This window comes from Pipistrellus kuhlii, unplaced genomic scaffold (assembly GCF_014108245.1).
Source record: "Pipistrellus kuhlii isolate mPipKuh1 unplaced genomic scaffold, mPipKuh1.p scaffold_m20_p_4, whole genome shotgun sequence".
NCBI lineage: Eukaryota > Metazoa > Chordata > Mammalia > Chiroptera > Vespertilionidae > Pipistrellus > Pipistrellus kuhlii.
The window spans coordinates 40,553,649-40,565,720 of NW_023425540.1; the positions used below are offsets into that span (position 1 = coordinate 40,553,649).

Consider the following 12,072-nt stretch of genomic DNA (forward strand, 5'->3'; position numbering starts at 1 on the left):
TCCCAAGAGCTGACGGCACTCAATGGTCTAGTGCTGGCCTGCTCCACCGGAGCCTGGGGCTCGTCCCCCCCCCCCCCCCCCCCCGAGCTGGCAGCGCGGGGGCGGGGACGTGGGGGTGGGGACGGGGCGGGAGGGCAGCGGGTTCCTTGCGCACAGCCAGCGCGATGGTACTTGGTGAGTCGCTGAATGGGGAGCGCTGCTGTCCCCTAGCCGATTGGTACTGGTCTGGAGGAAACGCCGAGAGGTGGGAGTGCCTGGGGAGGGAGGGAGGCAGGCGGTCCCTGCAGCGGGCGCGGGGAGCTGCCTTTCCGCCCCTCCGCTGCTTTCCCAGCCTGGGCTCCTCGCAGTGGCTGGAGCAGCGGAGCCTTCAGGAGCCTGTGCATGAGCCCTCCTCCTCTCCCTCCTCCTCCTCCTCCTCCTCCTCCTCCTCCTCCTCCTCCTCCTCCTCCTCGCGGAGTCTCCTCCTCGGCGCTGACGGTACAGTGATAGGATGACGACGGGTGTCACAACCCGCATTTGAACTTGCAGGCGAGCTGCCCCAAAGCCTTTCTGGGGAGGAACTCCAGGCGGGGCCGGGCGAAACAGCCGCGAACATTAAGCGCCGTCAGGCGCTGGGACTTGGATCGGTGGTCAACCCCGCAACCTCCCGCATCGTCCGGCACCGTCCCGCGCCCTCCGCACCCTTCCCCGGCCACCGCGCTTCCTATGTGACCCGCCCGGGCGCGCCGAGCCCGTCCGCGCAGCGCTGCGGGGAATCGCAGCCCACAAACTGCACTAAGCCGCCTCTCAAGGTAATCACGTTTCTTTTGTTCCCCTTAAAAAGAAAGAAAGAAAAAAACTTATGGAAAGAAAGCAAGCTTAGAAAAAACCAGATACATGGCCATAGGTAGAAGGCTTTAAGGAAGGCGAAGAGAAGAACTAGGTGTGGGACGACGTTCAGAAAATCTATGCACTTTGAACAATGCAGGTAACTTTCAGAGGGACGCCTGCAGAGAGTGCGGAGGGACCAGGGTGCTGGAAAAGATGCAGACAAAAGAAGCCCGAGGTGGGGTGGGGGAAGAAGTACAAACTGATTTGGGGGGAGGGAGGGAGGAGAATTGTGGAGAACCCCGAGAAAAGTCGTTGGGTCTTAAGCTGGAGAGGACAGAGGGGACCCTGGTGCATCTTGATCTTTTTTAATTAACCTGCGGAGGCAAAAGTTTGAATGGGGACTCCGAGACTTGCCCACATCCAAGTCCCCGGAGCTGCTTCGGTGCCGGCCACCTGGTTGCCAGCCCGGGGTGTGCGGTCCATCCCCTGCGTTCCTGGAAAGCTGCTCCCGGCAGCTCCTGTCAAGGGGACCCCGCGCCCCAGCAGCCCGGGACCTGTGTGCGGACCTGATCGCCCTCAGCCCGCAGGCAGTCTGGGGGAGGTCCGGCCGGGGGAGGTCCCGGGCCCCGGGGCTGCGTCTCCTTGGTAACTGGGGGGCTGTCAAGGCGCTCCCCTGTGCCTCCGGGTCCTTTTGTCCTGCGCGCTGTGCGCAGCGCCCGGCAGAGAAGGAGCCGGGGATGGGGGTGGGGTTGTGGGGGCGCCGCGGAGGTCTGCGAGGCAGGCGCCTGGGCCGGAAAAGCTCGCCCTGAACCAGCGGGGATGGGATGTGCGGGGATGTTATCTCCCTGAGAGCCAAGCGGAGGCTGCCGCTCCCGTCTCAGCGCGCAAACCTGCGCTCCGAGCGCTCCGCAGACAAAGGTGGCGCGGGGCGGGGGGACTCGAATCTGGAGCCTCCCGGACCAGCCCTCTCGCCCTCCTTTTGCTTCCACCTCCCCACCCCCTCCCAGCTCGCGGCCCTAAAGTTGAGCAACTTTGCTGGCGGGTCCCGCGGCCGCGGAGAGAGCAAGCGCGGGGAGCCCCGCGGGACGCCCCGGGCTGAGCGTCCCGCCGCCCCGCGGAGGCGTGGGTGCTGCGGGCGGCAGCCCCGGTGCTCGCGGACGAGGGGACATCAGGGCTGTGCCCGGCTCGCTGTCTGTGTCCCTGGGCGTGGAGTGGTCAGCGTGTGCGGCAGAGGACAACGAGGGAGGAAAATAGTGTCAGAGCCTACACTCTCTGCTCTGGGATCCAGCCGCGCCGCAGCCAGTCCGGCTGGTCCCGGGGAGATGCTGCGGGAGGGAGGAGGGAGGGACGCGGAGCCTGGGAGCGGTCCCGCCCGGCGCGCGCTCACAGACGGAAAGACAAGTCCCTGGGCTCATCTTTGTCTCTCCCTCTGTCTCCATCTTCTCTGCCTCCCTTCCCCTCTCCCAGCCTCTGCTGCTTCGTCTCTCTCTCTCTCTCCCTCCTGCGTCCCCTCCCCCAAGGCTGACGAATGAATGGCTGGGGTGAACCCCCTGCCTCCCGTGCCCGCCAGGGCAGGCCTGGAGGGAGGAGCTAGGAGCGAGGGGGGCGGCGAGCAAGGGACTCGCCGAACCCAGACGTCTAGGAATAGGGGGCTTTGTGGCGGGTGTGGGCGCCCCCTGATGGAGAAATCCAGCAAGGTGGAGGGGAAAAAAGCGAGTTTCTCGTCTTCCTACCCACCCACCCACCCACCCACCCACCCAGGGGAAGGAGCGGATGGAGGACGCTATCTTCCTCTTCAGTCGTTAAGGTCTGAGACATAAATCTTAGGGTTTGAAGGACCTTGACTGCGAGCCCCGAAGTGCCTTTTTCCGAGTTCGTTAGGCGAGTCTTTAGCTGAGGATCTACAGGATCCAGGTTTGCGGAGGGGGGGGGGGGGGAAGATGAGGGCTGATGTTCAGTTTGGGCCGTAGAGCTTTAAGGAAGGTAACACAGAATGCCTTCCTTTTGGGAATTTTACCAAGTCCCATGACCATTTGAACCCAATGCCAGGACCCTGCCCCAGGACATTGCAACAGAAGGGTCCCTAATCCAAAGTCTAAACCTCCTCAGCTTCAGGGCCTCCACGGAAGTCGGAGGTGTGGAAAGAGGGAGCCAGAGGGGAAAAAAGAGAAAGGAAGGGGACGGTGGAGCGAGGGGAAGGAGGCAGGACCGGCGATGGGGCTGAGGCACACCAACAGCTGGGAGCGGACGGGCAAGGTTTCTAAGTTTTGGGCTGAATTTCAGGTCTCTTGTTAAAATAGTTTTGTTTTAAATCTCACGAGAGACCAGAAACGCGTGCTGGGTGGGACAGGAGGGGAGGAACTAGCCTCTTACAGCATCAGGGTTTGGGGTGGTCCCCGACAGGGAGTTCCCTCTCCGCCGCCACGTGGGCTGGGGCTGCAGCGGCGGCCGGAGGCGGGTGCGACTGCTCGGGCTCGGAGACAGCGGCTCTGCGAACCGGCGCTCAGCTCAGCCCGGAGGCTGGCGGGGCGCCTCCCAAGTCCCCGCCCACAGACCCAGGGGCGGGGCTTTAGGGGCGGGGGCGGGGCTTGGCGGAGCTGGGGAGGCGGGGCTGACTATGTGGTGGGAGCTCCGCGTCTGAGCCCCCAGCCCCTGTGCTGGCTGCTCTGCTGTAGGCAACCGGCTCCTGTCCAGACGGCGCTGAACACTCTTATTGAAAGACTGGCTTGTGGGTTTTTTTTTGTGTGTGTGTGTGTGTGTGTGTTTTCCTGGTTCTTTGGAGCGGTAGGAGTTTTTGCTTTGCGTCTGGGAAGAATCAAAGACCTACTCCAAGCACACTCTTTTGTATTGGGCAGAAAAATGAGACTCCTGAATTCAGTACTTCTGGGGTCGTTTTAAAGACCACTTTCTGTTGTTGCTACAAGGATAATCACGGTCTCTAGACCGTCATGCAGAGCTCGTCTGGAATAACAAGCAATTGCCATTTTTGACAGAACTTAGAGAATGTCATGAACGCAGATCCTTTGGGGCTGAGTGGGTGTAGGGGCGGTCTAGGAGTATCAGGGGCCTTATCGTGGGCCCTTCCCATAGAGGGAGCTGAGCGCATATTTATGAAATGACTGAACTGGTGACTTGAGGGAATGTGGCGCAGATGAGAGACACTGCCACTTAGAGCTGTATGTGAATCTCTATTTCTTTGCAGGGTTTTAGTGGTCTCTTCAGTCACATATGCTGGCATCTAATTAACCCTCTTTCTCTTTTTGACTCCTAAAAGCCGTGACGTAGATTATGTTAAGTGCTGCTTGGCAATGATGCCAAATCTATCCTGCAAATATTCATATAAAGTATATGGTGAGTTTAATATAAAAATAGGAAGGCACTCATGGAAGCCACAATTAGTTTTCAGAGATAAGATCTGTTCCCAGTTTGGGCAACGTGTAACTTGGAATGTCAGCATATCAGGCAGAAGGCATCAGACACTGACTTCTAGTTCTGAGGTCTGAGTAAAGAAAGGAATATTTTACAATTGCATATGCCTGTCTTCGCTAATTAATACTGCAAAGGGTTCCAGTGGATTCCAAAGTGATTGAGCAATTACTTCCTCCAGCAGGAAGTCCACAGTCCTTAATCTTCTTTGTGGGTGGTGGGAAGAGGGATGAAGAGTCAAGATAATCCTTAAGAATTTATGTAAAAATTCAAAGTTATTGTTTTTTCTTGGTAGATTAAAAAGAAATAAAAAGCTATTCCTACATTTCTGGCTTTTAAAAAATGAAGTTTGAAAAGAGCCCTCCTGGATTTACATGTTTACAGATATAGATTTCTTTAACTTTACGCTTACAAAATGGAGGGGAATGCTTCTAATATCCTAAGATATCTATATCTGCATCCTTGTAAATTCTGTTTGGAAAAGACCTAAATTAAGGCTGAATCAATTGATATTAAAGACAGTTATTGCTTTCTCTTTCCTCACATTTTATGTTTAAGTACTTCATGGTTAATGATTGGTCACTAATCGAGCATCAAAGCCTTTGAGAACACAAAGATCAACCAAGGCTGTCTCCCAACAGTTGTAAAACTAAGCTCGCCTTTCCTAGTGGGGTTTACACATGTTTATTGACCTTCTTCATGGGCAAACATACCTAGACACTGTATTTAAAATAAGATTTTACCCTGTGACTGAGCAGAACTTTTCAAGACACATGGTTCATTTGAGGGAAAGAATGAATGACTGTAGTAGGCTATTATTTCACCACCCACCTAGAGAAACCAGTTTGAACTCACAAACCCTCATTGTTGGGGGTTACTAGCGCTGGTCTAAGAAAACATGCTGATTGTTGCATAGGTCTGTACTTTACCAGAAAACACAAGGCCCATACTCTCTCTGGTTTGGAATCAGAACAAGGAGATGTAGAGACTAATGACTTGGCTGCGCTCCACTTCAATGAGTGAATTTTTGCCAGTTTCCTCTGGTAGCCTAGACTTGGTAAATTACATGTATATGCATATGTTCTCCAGGATATATATTTTTTTACTTTGCTAAGTTCTTATCATTGAATATGTCAGTCGTGGTTAAATTTCAGTGGTTAGTGAAAATTACCTTTGTTTAATATGTTTGTCAATTATGTTTCCTGAAATTCCTCTGGACAGCTCATATGTATACAGAATATATATATGTTCTACCTGATTCTCTTAAGAATTTTAAGAGGTCCTTATGTCTATAAAAATGAGATTATATCACTTATGATAAATACACATAATATGTAAGTTATAATCTTTTTATTATTAAATCACTGAATTGATAAAACCTGTGGTGTAGTGGGATGACCAGTAGACTGAGAAAACCAGATTAAGACACAATTTCTAGACCTTTAGTGTCAGAATCAATTAAATGAATATACAGCTATAAACATTAAAAGGATGAATACCTGTGGGAAGGCTTTTGCAAATGGAAAACTATAAAAATAAGTGGTGTTATTATAGTATATATGGGGGATTCAGATTGATTTGATTGTATAACTTCAATAATGACAGTATTTCATAAATCATGTGTTTCCTACTAAATATATAAAATGAGTTAGATAGAGGTATATTGTTTTAAGAACTGTCAAGTTTCATTGAACAGAAGACAGAGTCCAGAAATACACTGAAATGACATGAAAATTAAGTGGAAAAGGATTATTCAATAAATGGCCTGGGGACAATTGATCAGTTCATTCAAAGTCAGAGTCAATTTCTACCTCATTTCTTATCCTATATAATAAAAGAGTAATATGCAAATTGACTATCACTCCAACACACAAGATGGCTGTCCCCATGTGGTCAAAGATGTCTGCCTCCATGTGGATACAAGATGGGAACCACAAGATGGCCAGCAAGGGAGGACAGTTGGGAGGGACCAGGCCTGCAAGGGAGGGCAGTTGGGGGCAATCAAGCCTGCAGGGGAGGGCAGTTAGGGGTGACTAGGCCTAAATGGGCAGTCAGACATCCTTGAGGGGTCCCAGATTGGAGAGGGTGCAGGCTGGGCTGGGACACACACACACACACACACACACACACACACACACACACCCGTGCACCCATTTTGTGCACTGGGCCTCTAGTCTTAAAATAAAGTTAAAATGGATCAAATATGAAACGTGGGGAATTACATTTAAAGAAAAAAACCAGAGGAAATCATGGGACATTTAAAATTATAGGGTAGGAGTAGATAAACCTGTTCTAAACAAAAGATGAAACCCAGAAGCAATTCTAAAAAAAATTGACAAGTCTGATTAAGTAACAAATTATTTACACTAAAACAAATAGCACATTTGGAAACTATCTGTAACATAAAGGCAAATATATATGGGCAATTGGAAGAAATAGAAATATGCATAAATGTTTTTTAATTATGAGAAATTGCTCAGCTTCATTCATAATTAAAAGCAATTAAAACAATAATGATCTACTATACCATTTTTCATCAATCAGAGCAATAAAAATAAAAAGTTAGATAGAAGTGTGTGTTGGCCAGGTTGTGGGACAATTGGATCTTATATACTACTATGGCATTGTAAGTAGGTTTATCTTTTTAGAAAATAATTTGGTAATAACTATCAAATTTTGAAAAAAATGCCTATAACCTTTGATCCAGCAATTCCTCTCCTAGATATTGTCATATAGATATTGGAACAAATGTCACAGGGATAACCTTTGCAGTACCTTTTCTAATAACAAAAAGTTTTAAGGTGTTTAAGGAATCATCATGGAATTGGTGAAACAAAAGATGCTACATTTATCTAATGAAGTATTATGTAGCTAAAAATAACAGAAAGCTATATTTGCTGACTTGGAGCATTCTCCAAGATACGTTGAATATTACGTAAAGAAAGTAATATACCGCCAAAACCGGTTTGGCTCAGTGGTAGAGCGTTGGTCTGAGGACTGAAGGGCCCCATGTTTGATTCTGGTCAAGAGCATGTACCTTGGTTGCAGGCACATCCCCGGTAGGGGGTGTGCAAGAGGCGGCTGGTCGATGTTTCTCTCTCATCGACGTTTCTAGCTCTCTATCTCTCTCCCTTCCTCCTCTCTGTAAAATATCAATAAAATATGTTAAAAAAAAAAAGAAAGTAATATACCAAAAAGTGTATGTAAACCAACACCAAAGACTGCTCTCCTGGAGCTTATATTATGGTGTGGAGAAAAAAGCAATTTCCAAATACATAACCTAAAATGTTGATAAAGGGCAATGATGAAACTTGAGCAGAGAAAATGGAATAGAAAGTGCTGTCTATTTTCCATAGACTGATAAAAAAAAGTTCTCCAGGCAGAGAACAGAGCAGCACTAAGGGGCAAGCAGTGACATGACAAAGCTTAGCCAAGTCCAGGTTCAGGAGTCCAGTCACAGGTTAGTGAATTTACTCTAGTGAAGTAAATTCATGCGAGTTCATGTTTAAACCATGAGTGATTTCTCTCTGTATTACAACTCCTCCTGCAAGAAAGCACCCAGGATCAATGTAATAGGCAATGCTCATTACATCCACTTTGTGGCTGAAGTGTCCTAGACAGTTGGTTGTCTGAGGTAACTAATTCAAAGACTGGAAGACAAAATCACTATCTGTGTCCTCAAGTCACCCTTTGCTCAGTGGGGCTTCCCTAGGATCGAGGGAGAATACTAAAAGTCTGAACTTTGGCTCTCTCTTTCTCTGAGGCAGCCCATTCCTGGAGTGACCTTTTTTCACTGCAGTCATTTCTCATGGATAGGAGTCTGGTTGACCTTGTCTCTTGTGTCTCCCAGGCAATTAAACAGCCACAGTCAGCTGTGTCTTGATTGTTCAAAGACTTTTTCCTCTTCTCATTGACTTTACTGGAGTAGAATGCTAAATATAAGCACTGGTTCCCCTATCTCCCAGGCCTTTCTATGTAGACAGACTCGTTATCACTAATAGATTACGCTTACAAGCCTGACAGGAAGAGCAGAGAAATAGAAATGGTGGTTTGAGTGGTACTGGGGAAAAAAAAAAAAAAAAGACTTTATAAGTTTCTCAATTAGCAGGATCAAACACAGAAGGGAAATAGTGTGCCTTAATAACCATGCTCTTGGAGGTAGCCTTAAGAAAGTTAGAGAAATGAATGAACACCCATGGTCTGAGACAACTATCTCAGTAAACCACTCTGAGATATTTACTAAAGAGATAATGACCATCCTTATTTAGATCATGGGGTTGTAAATGTGGGTAGTAGAAATGGACGAGAAGCCAAATGGGGTCAGTGATAATCTTGGGCACACAGAGCCAAGGTGGGAGGCTGCTGATTGCTTAAAGCTAATGACTGGCCAGCTGGAAGATGATCTGAATTAAAAGAAAAAAAAAAAAAGTCAGAAATGTGAGACTTAGTATGAAAATTCAAAGTTTTACATGTTGGCAACTTATTTAAACATTATTTTACAAATGTAGTTAAAATGTGACCAATGTGTCTCTCCCTTATATTTTCAGTGCACTAGTTTCATTCCTTATCCTTGTCTTAGGGGCAATTTTAAGGCAAGTGGTGAGTATACTTTTTATTTTAAGGACTAGAGGCCCAATGTACAAGATTTATGCAAGAATGGGCCTTCCTTCCCCTGGCTGCTGGTACTGTCTTCCCTCCGGCCAGAGCCCCCTTTTTGCCTTAGCTCTGGCCCAGAGCCACCTTTCCATCTTCTCACACTGCCCGGAGGCCCAGAGAGGCTGGGGCGCTACAGAACACCTGCATCATCACCACAGTGATGATGCAAGCGTTCCGCTCCCAGCCACTCAGAGCCTGTGTATGCCATCTTTGTTGGGTTAATTTTATACCCACTCCTGATTGGCTGGTGGGCGTCGTGATGGTACGGTCAATTTGCATATATCTCTTTTATTTGTGTAGATCATGCGTCTTCAAACTACGGCCCGCAGGCCACATGCGGCCCTCAGAGGAGTCTGATCCAGCCTGCCAGGTTTTTTGGGCAGTGAGTGCAGCTGAGGTGTTACAGTAGGAATTAGTAGTTCATATAGTCCGGCCCTCCAGCTCTCTGAGGGACCGTGATCTGGCCCCCACTTTAAAAAGTTTGAGGACCCCTGGTAGATGAAGTATGATACATGGAGTTAGACTTTGAGTATCTGTCTTGGAATAGATTAGGATGCAGAAGATCTATTCCTGGGGCAGGATCACATCTCTACTCTGGGTTTGTTATGAGATCCAATAGTATAGATATTGACAAACATCAGATATTATTGTGTCATGGTAAATATTCAAATATTAATTAGCCTACTTGCCCATATTCATAAGGGATTGTTGGCACTTTGCTGCTTAAAAGTGTGTTTCTGAATAGAATATGGAAGCATTAATTATGCATTTGGTTGATGTGTGAATCTCCTTCAGGGGCCTACTCTAGAATTGGCACTGTGGAAATATTGTGGGTATTGGTAAATTGAATATGGTACTAGCTCTACCTGCCAGAGTGAGGTCTACAAAGGAGATAAAACATGTTTCCAAGTGCTGATTCAAAGCACATAGGACAATTTATTGTAAGCATAGAATTGCACACATCTCCTATAGTAGTAACCCAGGTTATAATAATCAAATCTAATAGCTTCAAATACTTTTCTTATTATTAGTAATATGAAACCAAGGAAAGAACACCCGTAGAAAGACTGAATGAGTAATTTCAATAATATTGAGTACTGAGTACACAGTGTATCACTCCCCTATCAGCCTGATTGATGCCTATCTGCTCCCCTGCCAGCCTGATTGCCTCTATCTGCCCTTTCCTGCAGGCCTGGTCACCCCCAACTGCCCTCCCTTGCAGGCCTGATCACCCCCACTACTTCCCCTTGCAGGCCTGGTCCCTCCCAACTACCCTTCCCTGATGGTCATCTTGTGGTGGTCATCTTGTGTCCACATGGGAGCAGCTATCTTTGACCACAAGGGGCAGCCAGCTTGTGTGTTGGAGTGACAGTCAATCTGCATATTACTATTTTATTAGATAGGATTTAAAATTTCATTTTTATGGAAACTTTAACTATAGAGTATGTGAAATTGATATCTTTATTTTTACCTGAAATATTGTAATGGCACTGAGATATAAATGTATACTTTCTGTTTGCTGTGGTATCTTATAATAATTCCAGAAATGAAGAAATGAAATTTCTCAGTTAGTGTTAGACACTGTTTATTAGCATATCCCAGCAATTATATGCCAAATTGTAAATTTAATTGTCAAGGTAACTTTAAAATTATCAACTGTTGATTGTAATTTGTCAAATGGTCTATAGATGAAAAATACACATGTAATGTATTAGGTTAAAAATGCTCTTTAGGAAATATCTGGAATCTTATAGCTTTGTTTCCACACTTATTTCAAGGTATATAAAATAAAGCAATCAAATGGAGAATAACATCCAGGAAAAATAAATAGCAGGCATAAATTATGAGATTGAAACTGAGCTTAAATTGGACTTGGATTCTTATAGCATTTGGTTGTTTTCAATCTAGGTTTCCTAAATAACACAGATTTTAGATGTTTTGTAAGGAAAGTGTTAGGAAATTATTTAGGATACCAACTCAAATATGTGTCAGTAGGATGCCTTCAGTTACAAGTAACAAAATTTCCTGATTTTACTGGGTTTAAATAAGAAAGGATTTTATTATCGCCTATAAAAGAAAGTTCAAAGGAATGGCTCACGCTAGGCTTAAACTCTGTTTCTCCTGAGTCTTTCTGAGCTTCACTCCCTAAGGCTATCTTACACACTCCTGGATAAAGAATGGCTACAACAATTTGAGAAGAATTAGCCTATCATGATAATGTGCTGTGAAGAAAAGCAACCATCTTTTCTTTTTGTTCTCTTAAGATGAATATACCTTTCCCAGGAGCACCTGCTCTAACCCCTGCAGAGATCTCCTCACATTTCATTGGCCACAATCGCATTATACTTATTTCAAAACTGATCATTGGTGACAGGAATTGGATTTCCTTAGGACAGTCAGGATCATCTCTTGGCTGGGGTTTGACCCAGGGTCTCTAAAATTTATGTCTGTGTGAAGGAGCATAGATACTAGAATGAAAGCAAATTATTGTTGGAAAGGAGAAAGGAGAATGGCTACTTGTTAGCTGACTGGCATGGCCTCCTATAGAATAGTTCTAAATGTGGCTAAGAATGGAATGACTGTGGAGATCAAATAATCTTCGAAATTCTTCAGAGATTGGCTTTTTGATTTCTGGATGGTCCCCAACACCAGTACTTACCCTCTTCATAATTACAGCTTCTTAGAAATTTGAGCTGGAAGAGACCATTTGAGTCTGTTTGTTAAAATGACTTCTCCAAAGTCACACAGTAAATTCATGTCAAAGCAAGGGTAGGTTTCTTGACTTAGAACAGGGTATTTTCTTTCATTCTTTACCCCTCACACTTTAGAACTATTAGAATTGCAAGCTCTGTGCTCTCTCTCTCTCTCTCTCTCTCTCTCTCTCTCTCTCTCTCAATTAACAGTTCCTCAAATACATGTATTTTGTTTGTTTAGCTTCCTAGAAACTAAATTGAGTCTGTTATTTAAAAAAACCTGCTGAAGTCTTTATTCTGCTTTGATATCATGTGCATGAACCACCAGGCTCACCTCACATTTGATGCAGATCCTCTTCTTTCAAGATGTCTCCATATTGCCGAAACTGGTTTGGCTCAGTGGTAGAGCGTCGGTCTGCGGACTGAAAGGTCCCAGGTTCGATTCCGGTCAGGGGCATGTATGTTGGTTGCGGGCACATCCCCAGTA

The 12,072-nt window shown here is 46.2% G+C and overlaps 1 protein-coding gene across 4 annotated transcripts in view; it reads left to right on the plus strand.

Moving 5' to 3' along the window:
* Positions 1-213: 213 nt before the first annotated feature.
* The window catches only part of VCAN (versican), a 102,794-nt gene continuing 90,935 nt past the window's right edge, over positions 214-12,072 (plus strand). The window contains exon 1 of one of the 4 annotated variants that reach the window (XM_045571695.1): positions 214-791. The gene's annotated coding sequence lies outside the window, so the exon portion shown is untranslated. The remainder of the gene's footprint in view (positions 792-12,072) is intronic. The other 3 variants (XM_036409531.2, XM_036409533.2, XM_036409534.2) reach the window with 3 other exon arrangements.